The sequence below is a fragment of the Pteropus medius genome, unplaced genomic scaffold, assembly GCF_902729225.1.
Source record: "Pteropus medius unplaced genomic scaffold, Ma_sr-lr_union100, whole genome shotgun sequence".
NCBI classification, from domain to species: domain Eukaryota; kingdom Metazoa; phylum Chordata; class Mammalia; order Chiroptera; family Pteropodidae; genus Pteropus; species Pteropus medius.
This window is the reverse complement of record NW_024346771.1, coordinates 4269902-4282223: the sequence shown is the minus strand read 5'-3', so window position 1 is coordinate 4282223 and position 12322 is coordinate 4269902. Positions and strand designations below refer to the sequence as shown.

The window sequence follows — 12322 nt, the reverse complement described above, 5'->3', positions numbered from 1 at the left end:
TAGTCTTTACTCAATGCATGCTGTTAAAAAAATGAATGACAAATGAAATTATTGCGGGGAAAAACTACTTTAAAATGTTTTTTTTTTTTCTAATCTTGGAATTCAGGAATTCCAAAGATATGATTTGTTCTCTGAGGCTGTCACTGTCACTTGTTAGGAATGGATGTGTGGACAACCAGCCACGGTCCCCTCCCATGGAAGGCTGCAGACTCCTCTGAGTAAAATCTCACAAGTGTAAGCCATGTCTACCCACCAGAGCAAATGATATAAATTGACTGTGCCATTCCCTGGAGAAAGGCACCAAGCCATCAGAATGCCATGCTAGCCTAAACCACAACTCCTTCATAGGACCAGATGTCCCTCCATTCTCTCCACTTGCTGATATGTTTCATAGCTCTGTTCTTTCTGACAGGCTTTTCTCACTGCCTGAACTAGTCTGTTCTCTATTTGTAACTAGGCAAAGACTCTATCATTATTTAAGACAACTTAGATTTCACCCTCTCTGTGACATCTTTCCCAATTTCTCTGAGAAATTAATTCTTCTATTTTCTTTCACAGTGACTGGCACTTGCAGGCTACATTATGATTTTTTTGTTGGCTGCCATTTAACCAAACTTCTAAGTCTTTGCCTAGAGGGGAGACATGGTATCTTATCTCCTACTCTCCCCTCTTCTTTCTTAAAACATCAGACATAAACCCCACACAATGCTCCCTGACTCAAAACTACACACTGTTCAAGAGATTTCTCATGAAGGATGATTAACCTCTGCCCAGAGAACACCATGTTGAAACCTGTGATGCAATACTCTTCTTTTACCTCAATTACCATAGAAAGCTTAAGACTCATTCTTGAGACTCATTTCCTCAAAGCTTGACTCATCCCCTAAACTGAACAAAACTCCCATCTTTCCTCAATACTCCAACCTGAGGACAGACTATGAGTTCCAGAAAGTAGAGTCCTCTCTATTTTTAATCTCTCTCTAAACATTCCTTACATCTTTTCTAACTGGAAGCTATCTCTCTCTGATGACTCTGTTTCTCTTACAATTCCCAATTGACAGCCAAGTTTTTCTCACACATATGGTACAAATAGCCTCTCACTCCTCATACCTGCTCCCACACCATGTTTTCCCTTTCTCTCTAAGATTCCTGACCCCTCTGAAATATTCTATCAGACTGTAAGCCACCATTCTTCCTCCTTGTTGCAATTGTCTATTCTCCTCCTGGTTAATTCCTCTCATTCATTGAAGACTCTATCCCCTGGACCACTGTCTTTCTCTTCTATTACTCCCATCATGATGCTTGGTGATTTCAAAACCATGAACGATCCATCTAATACTCTGGCCTCTGAGTTCCTTTATCTTCTCATTGTCAATGAGTTGGTCTGACTCCTCATCAGCCACTCATCCCCAGTGATTTTCAAGCAGAATGACAATTTATTAATGAGTAATAAAATCAATTCTTAAAATCCATAAAATAGGACAGGCAATATCACAGTACATTTTCTATAGTAAGGGTAATAATTGTTTTATAAAACTTTGTTTCAATTATATACATGTGTACTGGGTAGAGGTATACAATATATCTTTCTAATGTGAGTCATGGTCAAAAAAAGTCTGAAAAACAGTGCTCTAACAGTACTAATTATTGCGCAATATTCTGAATTTCTATTTTAAGCATCTTACCCTCTAACCACCACATTCTGTCTTCTTACTCACTCTCTGTCATGTCTTAACTCTGACAATTCTTCAACCACACCACATCTTTCAGTCCATTAATTCTGCCCCTTTTCCTGTCCCTTCTTCATCTCACCACGTAACCTTGCCTAGCTGGGAGTCCATAGTCAGCCATCCTGGCTGCTGCCTAGATGCTGAGATTCTCAAGGACAGAACCTATATCCTGGTTAACTTTGTTTCCCTGGCACCAACACTGCTGGCACAAACTAGGTATTCAGAACATCTTTGTTAAATTAGCAAAGCTGTTTAATTAATGAGACAGAGTCCTGCTGAGCAGGCTGATAAAAGCCTCCATCATTTGTGTTTAATTTTGTTTATCACTGGACCCACACATCAGTTAATCTTCTCCATCATTACTTCTCTAATTTCTGCTTTACGAAGTTTTATTTCCACAGTTTAATTCAATAGAGTCAAGAGGACAGGGAGAAATATACTCAGTTTTCCACTATGCCATGAGAAAAATTTCAGTGAGCAATCTCAACCATAAGTCTTTAATCATACACCTAGACTGAGAGAAATAAAACCCTCAATGTCTGTCAAAAGATTAGTAAGTTTTTATATACAGTTCAAAGCTGTCAGGTATAGTTCATTAGAATAATAAATCTATTAAATCTTGAAAGGATTAACATCTCATTACCTCATCCTTGATATAATAATGAAAGTTTAGTATCTCAATAACTTAAATAATTTTTATCATGCAATGCATTCTCTCTACCTCTCCTCCACTCTCCCATAGTTTAGACTTTGTTATTAAATTTTTAAATAAGTTGAATATTATTATTTAAGAAGAGCATCAGAATGTCAATCTTGGTATGAGAGACTGTTGGAAGCCTAAGTTTTAAATGGCTCTTTACACTTAATCCATTTATGGTTTTACATGTTCTTTCCTTAATACTTTTACTTTTTAATTTAGTATTTATTCTTTTAAAGTTCAAACCAAGATGCAGAATATAGCACTAAAAGAAAGCACTAGATTAAGAGTCCAAAAGCTCCTAAATTAAGGTCTGGGTCTCCCACCATCACTTACTCACTAGGAAGCCTGGTCAGTTCCCTGCTTGGAATGTTTCTCTGCCTCATTCAAAACTGAGTGCCAGCAGCTCCCCTCTGTGAGTCCCCTGATCACACTAGTCACGTGGACACTTCTATTTGCTCTCACTAAACCCTAAAATCACTTCTTTCCTTGTATTTATCACATTTTACAATCTTTTTTTTTTTTTTTTGCATTCATTTTACTGTCCGGCACAAAATAGATTCTCAATAATTATTTGTTGAATAAATAAAAATAAATGTATCTCTCCATATTGACTCTGGTACATAGTAGATATTCAATACATGTATTAATTTCATTAAAATATTGAGATATGAATTTGATTTCTATTCTAATTGAGTAATCTAGAACTCAGAATTGTTCCAAAACTCATTCCAAGCTATAGAGGTAATACGTCCTAGAGCATTTGATTTGAACATAGGTTTGGCCGGCTCCAAGCTGTCACACATTTCACTATATCAGCTGCCTCCTGTGTGAGTCAGATGCCTTGGGCATCTCCTTGGTGTCTGTCATCAGAGAATGCACAGATCATGGACTCATAGGAATGCCTCCAGGGGCACTAATTGCGCAGGTGAGTCACAAGAGCTGCTGAACTTGCTGCTGCTCCTCTTTAACAGAACAACTGACTACCGAGTGCAAATCCTTCCCTAGGTCATAACAGAATGTTCTCAAAAAGATGAGAGGACACTCTCTTCTCTTAGGAAGTGCCCACAGAGTGGACAAGGAAGAAAGAAAGATAGCAATGCATGCTCCTGGTAAGATTATCTCGCCATGGTTCCCTCCCAGAGGCATCAAAAGGAGAACAATTAATGACATTTATAATGATTTTCTGACTCTCACAGCTGGGCTGCTCAATCATTGCTGCTGAAACCAGCATGGCCATTACACGTTTTTTAAAAAAGATAACATCATTTCATTTTACCTTATCAGGTAATTTTATATCTCACACAAAAAGGGTGTCTAAATCATAACAAACAGCTATAGAGGAGAAAAATGATCATGTCACTCCACTGTGTCACTTTCTATTAATGAAGCCAATCTCCAAACAGATTGCAGACTCAGCTTGAGAAACTGTTGGTTCACCCAACTGAATGAGTTTCATGGTTTGTTTCATTTCATTCACCCCACTCAAACTGTCCTATCATATGATGCAAATTTGCCTAGCATGAGCATGGATGGGCATCTTGTCTTCAAAAATAACTCAGCTTCCTTCGGGTAGATTTTTCAAAGCCAAAATGTTTATTCCCCTTCAGGTGTAACTACTTAAGCTTTAGTAATTCCTGCATGCATCTTTTCTGAGTTTGTATGATGAGTTTTAATTAAGACATTTTGGAGTTTTTCCCTTTTTTCCAAACAGCATATCCCCAAGTCAACTATACATAAGGCAGTGAGACAGGACATCTTTCTGGTGTTGGCTTCATTCTTTCCACTTGCAAATAATACATGATGAGTCATTTTCTATGTAGCTAATTGTCTGTTCTCAAATAAACTTTGTCTGCTGGCAAAGTTTAGAAAAATCGAATAAGACCCGTTAGATAATCTACAAACTTGACCATAAGGATATTCCTTTTTTCTTTATCTTTACCCCCCCCCCAAAAAAACCTTTTACATCAAATAGTTTTATTTTTAATCTTAGTGTGTTTAAAATAGTTAATGTGGAGCTTCCAATTAAAGATGCTGGCATAAAGCATTTTTACTTCATTTCCTCCCTGAAAGCAACAGAAAACAACAAAAAGAATAAAAATAAAAATTGAAGAAAAAAATAATCCCTGTCAACATATGTATAAAGTGGTTAAGTATAAGTATATAAACCCAGTTGATAAAAATTTATTATTTTTTCTCTACCCAATGAAGTGGTAGAAAATTAATCTTATTGATTCTGATTTTCCTCAAACTTTCCCTTAGGCTATGTCCAAGTTCCAGATCTATGTACAGTACCAAAAAGATAAGTGCATTTTGTCTAAGAGAAGCCATCTAGAATTGGGTTTACACATACACAGAGGAAATTACTATGTCTGTGCCTCAGAGACCTTCAGCCATAGGTATACACAGATTGCTGTTGCAAGGGTGGCTCCTGCACCATTTGCACACTCCCTTCTGGCTCTCTCTGATATTTTCAAGTGATATCTAAGGACGTGGTTATGATGTCATTGCTTCTGGGCCACTCTGGGTCATAGAAGTTGTGGTCAGACCAGCCATTGCTGAGATGCACCATGCAGCATGCCCTCTTGGCAGTTAACCACTTTCCTCAACTCTCCATGGAATATGGGAGAACATTCCTTCTGTTCTTGCTGCCTCCAAAGCTCCTGGGTCTTGCTATCTGCCCAGGAGAAGGAGCAAGGCAGAGCAAGGCAAAAGAAGAGGGCACAGAGCCCCTTTCTCTAGGCAGCACAAACTCTTCACTCTCAGCTTCATCAATTTGCAACTCTTGGGAGAAATAGTTTCTAGTCTGGAGGCAGGGTGGGAGAGTGAGGAGAACATTTTCTGCCTTTCTTAATAATTTCTTCTAATGCTTTAGGCTTTTGGAACACAAAAGCCAGTCTCTCAGATAGAGATATATAATTTCTATTAATATGCAAATAATTTGCAATAACAATAAATAACAAAATTTTTCAAAGTTTATTCATATTATAATATCTTTATTTCCTTTTATGGCTGAATAATATTCCATTGTATGAATATATCATATTTTGTCCATTTATCAGTTGATGGGAATTTTTGTTGTTTTCCTCTTTTGGCTTTTGTGAATAATCGTGTTATGAACATGCATATACACATCTAGGAGTGGAATTGCTGGAGATCATATATTAAATTTAAAAAGCCAGACAAAAAAGGCTACTTATTGTATGATTCTATTTACATGAACTATCTAAGAATAGGCAAACCACTAGAGACAAAAAGCAGATTAGCAGTTGCTAGGTGCTGGGAGCAGGGTAAAATGAGTAGCAACTGTTTAATACATGGGAGATTTCCTTTTGGGATGATGAAATGTTCTGAACCTAAATAATGGTAAGGGTTGCACAACATTATGAACACATAAATGCCATTAAATTGTGTACTTTAAATGTTAATTTTTTATGTGCAGTTTACCATAATCTAAAAAATAGATAATATCTTACATATTACATATTTTGTGTGATATAAATTACATATTATATAAAGTGTATATTTATATAATATAATATAAAGCTTTACACTCATATTAAATTTATGATTTTTATGCTGATATAGTGTACATACACAAGGTTAAGAATATCACTAAAAGTTATCAGAAAAAACAATGGCAACAAAACAAAAACAGAACCACACTATTAACAACAAAACTGAAAACAGAGCAGACTCTGTTTTCCAGACTCTCGGAAAGAATACAAGCACAAAAGCAAAGAAAAAACAAAATATGTACCAAATTGTAGAAAACAAACTGAAAATATAGGTTAAACCAAAGTGAACACACCAAATATAACTCTCATATCAATAAATGTTAATAAGATAATCTCATCTTTAAAAATATTTCTCAATTGTATAAAACATAAAATCCACTCACATGCTATAAACAAGAGACACAAATAGGACTCAACATTCTTTAAAAAAAAAAAGTGATGTGTAACAAACAAGCAAATGAGAACAAGGAAAATTTAGGAGTCAACTATTAATATTAGTCCTAGTTGAAAGCAAAGCACAAAGCAATAAGTGAAAGCAAGAATTTAACTTAATAATGATAGAAGCCACTATCTACATGCAGGGTTGTCATAAATATTCATGCAATAAAACATAAACATTTATGAAGCGGAACTATGAGAGAAATGGAAATACAGAACCAATATGATGTGTTTACTCAATGTTCTCCCAGTCATCAAAAATTAAGTATAAAAAAATAAATTATACTATTTCAAATCTAAAATACCTGAATAACATGTTATATCTAATGAATATATCAAATTCTAAATCATGAAACTATAACACATACCTTCTTTTTAGATGCCCAAGGAACATTACTTTCATTAGGCCATTTTTTGCTAAAAAGACTTCAACATACCCTACAAATTATCCTATAGTCTCTGAGCTCTCTAATAACAATGTAAAAATTTATAAATCAATAGTGCAAATAGACTATAAACATTTCAAACCACCAACATTTTCTGAAAACTCTCCTCTAAGCAATCCTTGGTTCAAAGGAAAAAAACAGTCAAATCGCTCAATATCAAAAAACTATTAATATTTACAGTGCTATCAGAATTTAAGCCTATATATATGCATTATTTAATGCAAACAATTTATAAAAACATAATAAATAACACATGGTGCTTTTCAAGGTTTATCCATGTTGTTACATGTATCTATACTTCATTCCATTTTGTGGCTGAATAGTATTCCATTGTATGGCTATATCACATCTTGTTTGTCCATTTATCAGTTAGTACATGAAAGAAAATTTATAGCTTTAAATAGTAAGTTTCTAAATAAAAGATAACTAAAATAACTCATTCGTTAAAATAAAAAGATAAAGAAATGAACAGTAAAATAATACTAAAAAAAACAAAATATAGAAAATAGTTGGAAAAAATTAAAGCAACAAATTTAAAATAAATATAAATAAATAAATAAATAAATAAATAAATAAAGTTAATGAACAAGCAAATGGACCCAAGAATTTTTTCTTAGAAAAAAATGTATAAAAGAAACAAAAAAAGACAACATAAATTTATGGCATTAAATATAAGAAAGGATACAAGATCACAGACACAGAGAGAAATTAGAAGAATCACAAAAGAAAGCTTTATTTGTTTCTATATAAAAATTTTTGCAGAATTGGATGCAATGAATGTTAATCTGACACTGTAAATAGTGGGTGGTAGTATTAGATAGAACCAAGATTCGCAGGAACAAACAAGCCCATATGTACAGCTTTATTTTGATATGAAATGTCTCTTTTCTTAAGTATATTTACTTTCATAGCATTCTCAAGTTTCTCAGAGATTTACTAAAAATTCTACATTTTTAAAGCATGGGAACAGAGCAAATTTTTAAAAAATTAAAGATGTTAGTGAAGTTGCTACCTATTCTATAGGCTTTCACATTGTTTTATGTATCTCATGGGCTCCTTTTGTCATAAAATGCTTGAGGTACTCCATGGTATTATAGCTCTTTATTAGGTTCTATATGAGGAAATTAATCTATAGTTCTAAACAATAAGATTGAATTGAAGATATCCACAAATTCTCCTTCAGTAAGTATTAATCTTTTTCATCTTTAACTTTAATGAGAGCACAACCTGTTTGAACTCACAAGGGAACATAGACTCATATGCATGAGCACTGATGATTCTGGTAGAATTATAGATGTCAAGAATGCCAACAAGTCATTGACTGTCTTTGGCCATATTGTTTCCCTTAAGAGCCCATCTTAGACCTCAGTCTTGGCTCATTTAAGTGTCCCTTTTGGTATGAAGCCAATTTGAACTTTTACACAACAAAGGTTTTAATACTTCCAATCAACCAGTTCCTAGAGTCCTATCATTGCCAAACCAGTCTTTATATTTATGATCTGATAAAGCATCCAAAATATCTTTTCTAATGTTAAAGAAATTGGATATGGGGGAAAAATCTTAATTACCTTTGAAATTTAAAGAGTTAAATGTAATAGTATCCACCTCTTTCATTGACTAGTCATTGCCTAAAATAACCCCAACACACAAAGGTGGTCCTACATTATCAGGGTAGATCTTTCTATCATTGCCTGAAACCCTCTAACTCAAACTAGAAACACTTAAAATAATAGGAATGTGTTGAGCACTTCCTAGCTCTACATTCTCTGCATGGATTGTATTTAATCCTAACTGTAGTCTTAGAAATTGGTACTCTGTTTCTTTTCATTTCTCAGATAAAGGACTGCAGTACAGATAGATGAGCTACAATCTCATGACCAGTTAGTGGCAGAGGTGGTATTTAAAAGCACAGAAGCTGGTCTTCAGCGCTGTATCGCCTCTTTGCCCTAACCAGGTATGAGTGTTCACAATTACCAAATATTTTTCAATACATGTGGATGTAGTCGGGTTAAGCTTTGTCTTGTGAAGTTGTTATGAAAAAAGGCTCTATTTATCAGTAAGTAGGATTTAAATGATCCAATCGATTGCACATAAATGGTGTCACTAGATATCTTATGAAGTTTTAACTTTCCCCTGCAATTTAGTTGATACTCTGCATTTACAAGACAAATCCTTTCTCAGTTATAATGACTGGGATTTATGGATTATCTACTATGTCCCATGCTTCGCCACATTATCTCTAACCACATTATCATATTCCTTTAACAGATGGGGGAAACTGAAGCTCTGAGAAGGTAAATGGCTTGTTTCCCTCCCCAAAATAGTGAGGCTTTCAGCTACCCTGACCAGATTCAAAGCCTGTGCTCCTTTGACTGCCCAGGCAGCCCTCTCTTTCAAAACAAAATCTCTCTTTTCCTCCTGATCATTTGTCATTCTCTATTACAAAGTCCAATATCATGACAGTATAATATATTCCTTTTAAGTTATAAAACAGGAGGGGGAAGAGGGAGGTAGGGGGTCAAATCGGTAGTGACAGAAAGAAATCTAACTATGGGCGGTGAACACACAATGCAATGTATGTGTGTGTGTGTGTGTGTGCGCGCGCGCGTGCACGCGTGCGCATGCCTTACTGTTAAATTGTATACCTGAAACTTATTGGATTTTGTTAACTAATGTCACCATAATAAAAATTTAAAAAAGAAAATATAAAAACAAAAAAACAAAAGATAACTATATGAACATCACCACTCAGCAACACATTTCTTAACAGGTCAGTGTTAATTTCCAGATCGACTTTGCTTCTCTCCTATTTCTGGTGTCTATGAGTCCTACCAAGGTAGCTGGGACTCCTGGGAACTCAGGCCAAACTGGATTGGGTCACTGTAAATTTCCCTGCAGCAATCTTTGCAGAAACCAGCTTCTGATATTTTCCTAGGTTGGATAACCCTGACCTGTCTCCGACAATAGCCTTCTATCCTGATGAAGCTGATCAATGTGTTTACAGAAATAACAAACTGTTCTTCTATTGCATGGAAAAAGGAATTCCTGTCTCCAGTGCATAAAAACGTACTTCATATTCACAATTATTATAATATTCTCCTGATTTAAATGATCCACTGCTACTCTACTCTGCCAGGTTCTACTTGTACTCATTTGATCAAAAGCTGTAAGAGTGTGCAGGCTAAAAGGCAATTTGGTGCTCCTAATTTTGAGTCTTTGGCCATAGCCTCAAACCAAGTTCTCTGCATATTCTTGTTCCTTACCCGCAAGAGAATTCTAATGCATTAGGCATGAGATAGTATAGCATGCATCCTTTTTACATGGAAACTACTCGGTTTGAACCATATTCTACATTGCATTTTTCTGCCTGAGTATGCTAAAATGTAATAAAACATTCAACTTTTCCCACCAATCAGTATCCATGTAGTGAAGAAGAAGTACAGACAGAGGATAAATTGTGGTTTATAATGAGGTAAATCACTCATGCACCACACTCAAGGTTATGGAATCATGAAACTGTTATATGTGCTGATATATATCATGGACAGTTGATGCTGGATCTTCCTCTCTGTAATTCCAGGAATGGATTCTACCATTAACCTAAAGCAAGGTAATTTTCATTGGTATTCTCCCCTAAAATTTATCTATTTTTTATTACAACTTATGCTGAGAATGAGGCACTAGGTTTAAGAACCAGATAAACAATTATCTATAGGCCTTTCACAGGAAATTGAATCTGAAACTATGAGCTTAGATCAAGAGACATCCTGAAATTCCTTTTTGCTAAGGACTGCTATACTTTATGATACAGCTGTTCAATTGATAAGGGGAAAGAAGATCTCAAACTTGGAAAAAGGAAAAGATGAAGATGAAGGGGAAGAGAGAAGGAGGAAAGCTAAAACTAGGATAAGTGGGAGGAAAAGAGGGAGAGGGAGATATGGAAGTGGTGGAGGAGAAAATCAGTGACAGTCACTTAAGTGTAATTAAACATTGTTCATTTCAGATTCATTATTAAAACTATTTTAGCATTTCTTATCTATTCATTTTTAATGTGTTAATACTTGTTTTCCAGGGACTAATTGAAAATAAATTTAATTAGACAGCAACTTAAAGAAAAACAAAATAAAGCCTAACAAAGAATTTCAGCTCAGATTTTTACAGTTTGTATACCTAGTCCCAATATAGCTTTTTGTTTGACTTGTTAATTTAAAGTACTTGGTACAATCATGCCTGCTCATATATATATATATATATATATATATACTATCACATGTGACCAGGACAAAACCTTATAAATTGTATACAAGCAGCAAATATTTGTTAATTGATTTTCATCTGTTCTTAAAAAGAAATTCCCAGAGGCCTTTGGTTATACTTCTGATGTTTTCGTAAAGATTTAAGAACCAGACTACTTGCATAACCATGAGAAGATTGCACTATTTCAGATACAGTTAAACATTATTGTATAAAGGTTTTATGCCTATATATTGTTAGCAAACCTGCAGAGATTCTGTCTAACATAAAAAGGTTGATAATATTACATAATAAATGGCATATCATTATCACTTTTTTTGGTGTTTCTTATAATGGAATAAACCATGATGAATCCTTTAAGTTCTCATGCACAAATCCACAGCATTTCCATCGTGATTTACCAGAAAATATTGCACAACATTTTTACAACTCTGCTACTTTGCAGACATGAGCCAGAAAAGAAGTATTTTAATGAGATAATAGTTTTTTAGCCTACCTTGAGAACACAGGCACTACTGTATTTTACCCTTCTGTGAAGTTTCCCATTCTCGCTGTTTCCCATGACATTTACATTTTATTGGTTTGATATTCCTTCTAATTCCCCTGACCTAAAGAAAGAATTCTTCAATTCTATGTTTCTTCTGGGTATTGAGCCATGTTTGACTCCAACCATCAGCTCATATTAAGCTCCTACTCTGAAAACTGCTGATTACAAGGATGTAATATTTACAAAGAAGACAGAGTTGCTTGATTCAAGAAGCTTACTAAATACAGAAGGAGAAAGGTTTGTGTTGACAGAGCACAACTATGCCTGACGGTGCCAGGAACATGATAGGAACTCAATCATAGCCACTCTGTCTGATCTGCATTATTGCATATAATGCTTACAAAGACTGCAATATAATATAGATGTTATCATAACCATTCTCTATTAGCAGAAGAAATGGGGATGAGAGCCAATAAATAAATTGTCATGACAAAACAGCTAGTGATTTCCAGAGCTGGAATTTGAACCCAATAGTGTCTGACACATAAGTCTATACACTATACCATGTCTCCTTAATGCCTTAGAGCAAAGAATTCATAATACACACACAAAATGCATTACATATAAACAGAATAAAATTAATTGACAATTATGTTCATGAGAAGTAAGAAATTACTGTGATGATGAAACATAAAGAGAATTTCATTGTATTTAAGTTTTGTTGGCCATATTTTAAGTCAGCATTATTCATT

At 34.7% G+C, this 12322-nt stretch overlaps 1 long non-coding RNA gene across 2 annotated transcripts in view; it reads right to left on the bottom strand.

The window, feature by feature from the left end:
• The window catches only part of LOC120613828 (uncharacterized), a 69364-nt gene extending 66508 nt beyond the window's left edge, over positions 1-2856 (bottom strand). For both annotated transcript variants that reach the window (XR_005655776.1, XR_005655777.1), the window contains exon 1: positions 2764-2856. This is a non-coding gene — a long non-coding RNA (uncharacterized LOC120613828). The remainder of the gene's footprint in view (positions 1-2763) is intronic.
• Positions 2857-12322: the final 9466 nt, after the last annotated feature.